Below are 7211 nucleotides of genomic sequence, written 5' to 3'. Positions count from 1 at the left end.
AATGGCATTCAACTTGGTATGCGCATCTACTAACTCAGCACTTTCTTCACAACTCCGCACAACTAACCAGCAAGTGCACTGGGTCGTCCAAGTAATAAACCTTACGTGAGTAAGGGTCGATCCCACGGAGATTGTTGGTATGAAGCAAGCTATGGTCATCTTGTAAATCTTAGTTAGGCGGATTTAAATGATTATAGTGGTTTTTGAATAATAATAATAAATAAATAGAAAATAAGGATAGAATTACTTATGTAAATCATTGGTGAGAATTTCAGACAAGTGTATGGAGATGCTTTGTCCCTGTTGGATCTCTGCTTTCCTACTGCCTTCCTTCAATCCTTCTTACTCCTTTCTATGGCAAGATGTATGTAGGGCATCACCGTTGTCAATGGCTACATCCCATCCTCTCAGTGAAAAAGGTCCAAATGCTCTGTCACGACACGGCTAATCATCTGTCGGTTCTCGATCATGTCGGAATAGAATCCATTGATTCTTTTGCGTTTGTCATCATGCCCAACAATCACGAGTTTGAAGCTCGTCACAGTCATTCAATCCTTGAATCCCTCGGAATACCACAGACAAGGTGTAGACTTTCCGGATTCTCATGAATGCCGCCATCAATTCTAGCTTATACCACGAAGATTCTGATTAAGGAATCCAAGAGATATGCGCTCGGTCTAAGGTAGAACGGAGGTGGTTGTCAGTCACGCGTTCATGGGTGAGAATGATAATGAGTGTCATGGATCATCACATTCATCATGTTGAAGTGCAACGAATATCTTAGAACAGGAATAAACTGAATTGAATAGACAATATTAGTAATTATATTAAAACTCGAGGTACAGTAGAGCTCCACACCCTTAATCTACGGTGTGCAGAAACTCCACCGTTGAAAATACATAAGTGATGAAGTTCCAGGCATGGCCGAATGGCCAGCCTTCATGGTCTAAGAACTAAACGTCCAAAGATGTCTAATACAATAGTAAAATGTCCTATTTATACTAGACTAGCTACTAGGGTTTACAGAAGTAAGTAATTGATGCAAAAATCCACTTCTGGGGCCCACTTGGTGTGTGCTTGGTCTGAGCTTGAGCTTTACACGTGCAGAGGCTTCTTTTAGAGTTGAACACCAAGTTGTAATGTGTTTTTGGCGTTCAACATTGGTTCGTGACGTGTTTCTGACGTTTGACTCTAGAATGCAACATGGAACTGGCGTTGAGCGCCAGTTTGCGTCATCTAATCTCGAATAAAGTATGGACTATTATATATTTCAGGAAAGCTCTGGATGTCTACTTTCAAATGCCATTGAGAAAGCGCCTTTTGGAGTTCTGTAGCTCCAGAAAATTTATTTCAAGTGTAGGGAGGTCAGAATCCGACAGCATCAGCAGTCCTTTGTCAGCCTTCTTATCAGAGTTTTGCTCAGGTCCCTCAATTTTAGCCAGAAAATACTTGAAATCACAGAAAAACACAAAAACTCATAGTAAAGTCCAAAAATGTGAATTTAGCATAAAAACTAATGAAAACATCCCTAAAAGTAGCTAGATCCTACTAAAAATTACCTAAAATCAATGCCAAAAAGCGTATAAATTATCCGCTCATCACAACACCAAACTTAAATTGTTGCTTTTTCCCATGCAACTGAAAATCAAATAGGATAAAAGAAGAGAATATACTATAAATTTCAAAATATCGTTGAATATTAATTCTAATTAGATGAGCGGGACTTGTAGCTTTTTGCTTCTGAACAGTTTTGGCATCTCACTTTTTCCTTTGAAGTTTAGAATGATTGGCATCTATGGGAACTTAGAATTTCAGATAGTGTTATTGATTCTCCTAGTTAGGTATGTTGATTCTTAAACACATCTACTTTTATGAGTATTGGCCGTGGCCCTAAGCATTTTGTTTTCCAGTATTACCACCGGATACATAAATGCCACAGACACATAACTGGGTGAACCTTTTCAGATTGTGACTCAGCTTTGCTAAAGTCCCCAGTTAGAGGTGTCCAGAGCTCTTAAGCACATTCTTTTTGCTTTGGATCACGACTTTAACCACTCAGTCTCAAGCTTTTCACTTAGACCTGCATGCCACAAGCACATGGTTAGGGATAGCTTGATTTAGCCGATTAGGCCTGGATTTATTTCCTTGGGCCCTCCTATCCATTGATGCTCAAAGCCTTGGATCCTTTTTACCCTTGCCTTTTAGTTTTAAGGGCTATTGGCTTTTTCTGCTTGCTTTTTTCTTTTTCTTTCTGTATTTATTTTCGCCACTTTTTTTTTGCAAGCTTTTGCTATTCACTGCTTTTTCTTGCTTCAAGAATCAAATTTATGATTTTTTTCAGATTATCAATAACATTTCTCTTTGTTCATCATTCTTTCAAGAGGCAACAATTTTAACATTCATAAACAACAAGATAAAAAATATGCACTGTTCAAGCATTCATTCAGAAAACAAAAAGTATTGTCACCACATCAATATAATTAAAATAAATTCAAGGATAAGTTCGAAACTCATGTACTTCTTGTTCTTTTGAATTAGGAACATTTTTCATTTAAGAGAGGTGAAGGATTCATGGAATTATTCATAGCCTTAAGACATAGTTACTACATACTAATGATCAAGAAGTAGAGACACAAAACATAAACAAACATATAGCATTAAAAACTGAAAAAAAAACAATAGAGAAATAAAAACAAGGAATGAGTCCACCTTAGTGATGTTGGCACTTTCTTCTTGAAGAACCAATGATGTCCTTTATGTCTCTTCCTTGCCTTTGTTGCTCCTCCCTCATTGCTCTTTGATCTTCTCTAATTTCATGGAGAGTGATGGAGTGCTCTTGATGTTCCACCCTTAATTGATCCATATTGTAACTCAAATCTTCTAGAAAAGTGTTGAGTTGTTCCCAATCGTTGTTGGGAGGAAAGTGCATCCCTTGGGGCATTTCCGGGATTTCTTCGTGATGAGCTTCCTCATGCATCTCTTGGGATCCATGAGTGGGCTCTCTTGTTTTCTCCATCCTATTCTTAGTGATGTGCTTATCCTCCTCAATGGGGATGTCTTCTTCTATGATAACTCCAGCTAAGTAACATAGATGGCAAGTAAGATGAGGAAAAGCTAGCCTTGCCATGGTGGAGGACTTTTCGGCTATTTTGTAGAATTCAAGGGAGATGACTTCATGAACTTCTACTTCCTCTCCATTCATGATGCTATGAATCATGATGGCCTGATCCATAGTAACCTCGGATCGATTGCTAGTGGGGATGATGGAGTGTTGAATGAACTCCAACCATCCTCTAGCCACAGGCTTGAGGTCCAGTCTTCTTAATTGAACCGGTTTGCCTTTGGAGTCTCTTTTCCATTGAGCTCCTTCCATACATACGTCCAAAAGGACTTGGTCCAACCTTTGATCAAAGTTGACCCTTCTAGTGTAGGGGCGTGCATCTCCTTGCATCATGGACAAGTTGAATGCCAACCTCACATTTTCCGGACTAAAATCTAAGTATTTCCCCCGAACCATTGTAAGATAATTCTTTGGATTCGGGTTCGCACTTTGATCAAGGTTCCTAGTGATCCATGCATTGGCATAGAACTCTTGAACCATTAAGATTCTGACTTGTTGAATGGGGTTGGTCAGAACTTCCCAACCTCTTCTTTGGATCTCATGTCGGATCTCTGGGTACTCATTTTTCTTGAGTTTGAAAGGGACCTCAGTGATCACCTTCTTCTTGGCCACAACTTCATAGAAGTGGTCTTGATGGGCTTTGGAGATGAATCTCTCCATCTCCCATGACTCGGAGGTGGAAGCTTTTGTCTTCCCTTTCCCTTTTCTAGAGGTTTCTCCGGCCTTAGGTGCCATCAATAGTTATGGAAAAATAAAAAAGCTATGCTTTTACCACACCAAACTAAGAGTAGTGCTCGCCCTCGAGCAAAAGAAGAAAGAATAGATGAAGAAGAAGAAGATATGGAGGAGAGGAAGAGAGGGTTATATTTCGGCCAAGGAGGAGAAGAGAAGGTTGTGTTGTGTGAAAATTAAGAAGAATGGAGGGGTTTATATAGTGGAGGGAGAGGGGTTAAGGTTCGGCCATATTCGGTGGGTAGTGTGGGAAAAGGGATTTTGAATTTTGAAGGTAGGTAGGGTTTATGGGGAAGAGTGGAGAGATGTGAGTGGTGAAGAGGTGATGGGGAAGAAAGATTGAGGAGATTGGTGAAGGGTTTTTGGGAAGAGTGTTATTGGATTGTGTGAAGAAGAGAGAAGGTGAGTTGAGTTAGGTGGGGATCCTGTGGGGTCCACAAATCCTGAGATGATCCTGTGGGGTCCACAGATCCTAAGGTGTCAAGGATTATCTTCCCTGCACCAATAAGGCGTGTAAAATGTCCTCTGCATGCAATCCTGGCGTTCAACGCCAAATTGATGCTTGTTTCTGGCGTTGAACGCCAGCTTCATGCATGTTTTGGGTGTTCAACGCCCATTTGCAGCATGTTTCTGGCGTTGAACGCCAGTTCCATGCTTGTTTCTAGCGTTCAGCGCCAGCTCTCCTCAGGGTGTATTCCTGGCATTTAAATGCCAGGGTGCTGCTTGTTTCTGGCATTCAATGCCAGATCCATGCTCTGTTCTGGTGTTGAACGCCAGCCAGATGCTCCTTACTGGCGTTTAAACACCAGTAAGCCCTTCCTCCAGGGTGTGCTTTTTCTTCGGCTATTTTTGATTCTGTTTTTAATTTTAGTATTTATTTTGTGACTCCACATGATAATGAACCTAATAAAACATAAAGGAAAAATAAAAAAATATAGGATTAGATAAATAAAAATTGGGTTACCTCCCAATAAGCGCTTCTTTAATGTCAATAGCTTGACAGTGGGCTCTCATGGAGCCTCACAGGTGATTAGGTCAATGTTGTAGACTCCCAACACCAAACTTAGAGTTTGGATGTGGGGATTCAACACCAAACTTAGAGTTTGGCTGTGGCCTCCCAACACCAAACTTAGAGTTTGATTGTGGGGCTCTGTTTGACTCTGTACTGAGAGAAGCTTTTCATGCTTCCTCTCCATGGTTACAAAGGAACACCCTTGGGTTTTAAACATAAGGTAGTCCCCATTCAATTGAAGGACTAATTCTCCTTTGTTAACATCTATCACAGCTCCTGCTGTGGCTAGGAAAGGTCTTCCAAGGATGATGCATTCATCCTCCTCCTTCCTAGTGTCTAAGATTATGAAATCAGCAGGGATGTAAAGGCCTTCAACCTTCACTAACACGTCCTTTACCAATCCATAAGCTTGTCTTACTGACTTGTCTGCCATTTGTAATGAGAATATGACAGGTTGTACCTCAATGATCCCCAGCTTCTCCATTACAGAGAGTGGCATAAGATTTATGCCTAACCCTAGGTCACACAGAGCCTTCTCAAAGGTCATGGTGCATATGGTACAAGGTATTAAGAATTTGCCAGGATCTTGTCTCTTTTGAGGTAAAGTTTACTGAATCCATGTATCTAGTTCACTAATGAGTAAGGGAGGTTCACCTTCCCAAGTCTCATTACCAAATAATTTGGCATTCAGCTTCATGATGGCTCCTATATATTGAGCAACTTGCTCTCCAGTTACATCTTTATCCTCTTCAGAGGAAGAATAGTTTTCAGAGCTCATGAATGGCAGAAGGAGGTTTAATGGAATCTCTATGGTCTCTATATGAGCCTTAGATTCCTTTAGGTCCTCAATAGAAAACTCCTTCTTGCTTGAGAGACGTCCCATGAGGTCTTCCCCATTGGGATTCACATTCTCTTCTTCCTCTCTAGGTTCGGCCATGTTGATTATGTCAATGGCCTTGCACTCTCTTTTTGGATTCTCTTCAGTGTTGCTTGGGAGAGTACTAGGAGGAGTTTCAGTGATTTTCTTACCCAGTTGGCCCCCTTGTGCCTCCAGATTTCTAATGAAGGACCTTGTTTCACTCATTAAACTTAAAGTGGCCTTAGACAGATCAGAGACTAAGTTTGCTAAGTTAGAGGTGCTCTGCTCAGAATTCTCTGTCTATTGCTGAGAAGATGATGGATAAGGCTTGCTATTGCTGAGCCTATTTCTTCCACCATTATTAAAGCCTTGTTGAGGCTTTTGTTGATCCTTCCATGAGAAATTTGGATGATTTCTCCATGATGAATTATAGGTGTTTCCATAAGGTTCACCCATATAATTTACCTCTGCTATTGCAGGGTTCTCAGGATCATAAGCTTCTTCTTCAGACGATGCCTCTTTAGTACTGTTGGATGCATTTTGCCATCCATTCAGACTTTGAGAAATCATGTTAACTTGCTGAGTCAACATTTTGTTCTGAGGCAATATGGCATTCAGAGCATCAAGTTCAAGAACTCCCTTCTTTTGAGGCATCCCATTGTTCACGAAATTCCTCTCAGAAGTATACATGAATTGGTTATTTGCAACCATGTCAATGAGTTCTTGAGCTTCTGCAGGCATTTTCTTTAGGTGAATGGATCCACCTGCAGAATAGTCCAATGACATCTTAGAGAACTCAGATAGACATAATAGAATATATCCAGAATGGTCCATTCTAAAAGCATGTCAGAAGGACACCTTTTGGTCATCAGCTTGTATCTTTCCCAAGCTTCATAGAGGGATTCACCATCTTTTTGTTTGAAAGTCTGAACATCCACTCTAAGCTTGCTCCGCTTTTGAGGAGGAAAGAACTTAGCCAAGAAGGTCGCGACCAGCTTATCCCAGGAGTCCAGGCTATCTTTAGATTGTGAATCCAACTATATTCTAGCTCTGTCTCTTACAGCAAAAGGGAAAAGAATGAGCCTGTAGACTTCAGGATCTACTCCATTAGTCTTAACAGTCTCACAGATCTGCAAGAGCTTAGTTAAAAACTGGTAGGGATCTTCTGATGGAAGTCCATAGAACTTGCAGTTCTGTTGTAGTAAAGTAACTAGTTGAGGTTTCAGCTCAAAATTGTTTGCTCTAATGGTAGGGATTGAGATGCTTCTTCCATCAAATTTGAAAGTAGGTGTAGTATAGTCACCAAGCATCCTCCTTGCATTATTATTTTCGGCTGCCATCTCCTCTTCTTTTTCAAAAATTTCTGTAAGGTTGTCTCTGGATTGTTGTAATTTAGCTTCTCTTAGTTTCCTCTTCATAGTCCTTTCAGGTTCAGGATCTGCTTCAACAAGAATGTTCTTGTCCTTGCTCCTGCTCATATGAAAAAG

At 40.5% G+C, this 7211-nt stretch overlaps 1 non-coding gene across 1 annotated transcript; it reads left to right on the top strand.

Moving 5' to 3' along the window:
- The first annotated feature begins 6563 nt into the window (after positions 1-6563).
- On the top strand, positions 6564-6671 carry LOC112716939 (small nucleolar RNA R71). Its single transcript, XR_003160527.1, has one exon. It is a non-coding gene; the product is annotated as a small nucleolar RNA R71 (small nucleolar RNA).
- The last annotated feature ends 540 nt before the right edge of the window (positions 6672-7211 follow it).

The sequence above is a fragment of the Arachis hypogaea genome, chromosome 1, assembly GCF_003086295.3.
Source record: "Arachis hypogaea cultivar Tifrunner chromosome 1, arahy.Tifrunner.gnm2.J5K5, whole genome shotgun sequence".
NCBI lineage: Eukaryota > Viridiplantae > Streptophyta > Magnoliopsida > Fabales > Fabaceae > Arachis > Arachis hypogaea.
This window is presented reverse-complemented; position numbering and strand designations above follow the sequence as displayed.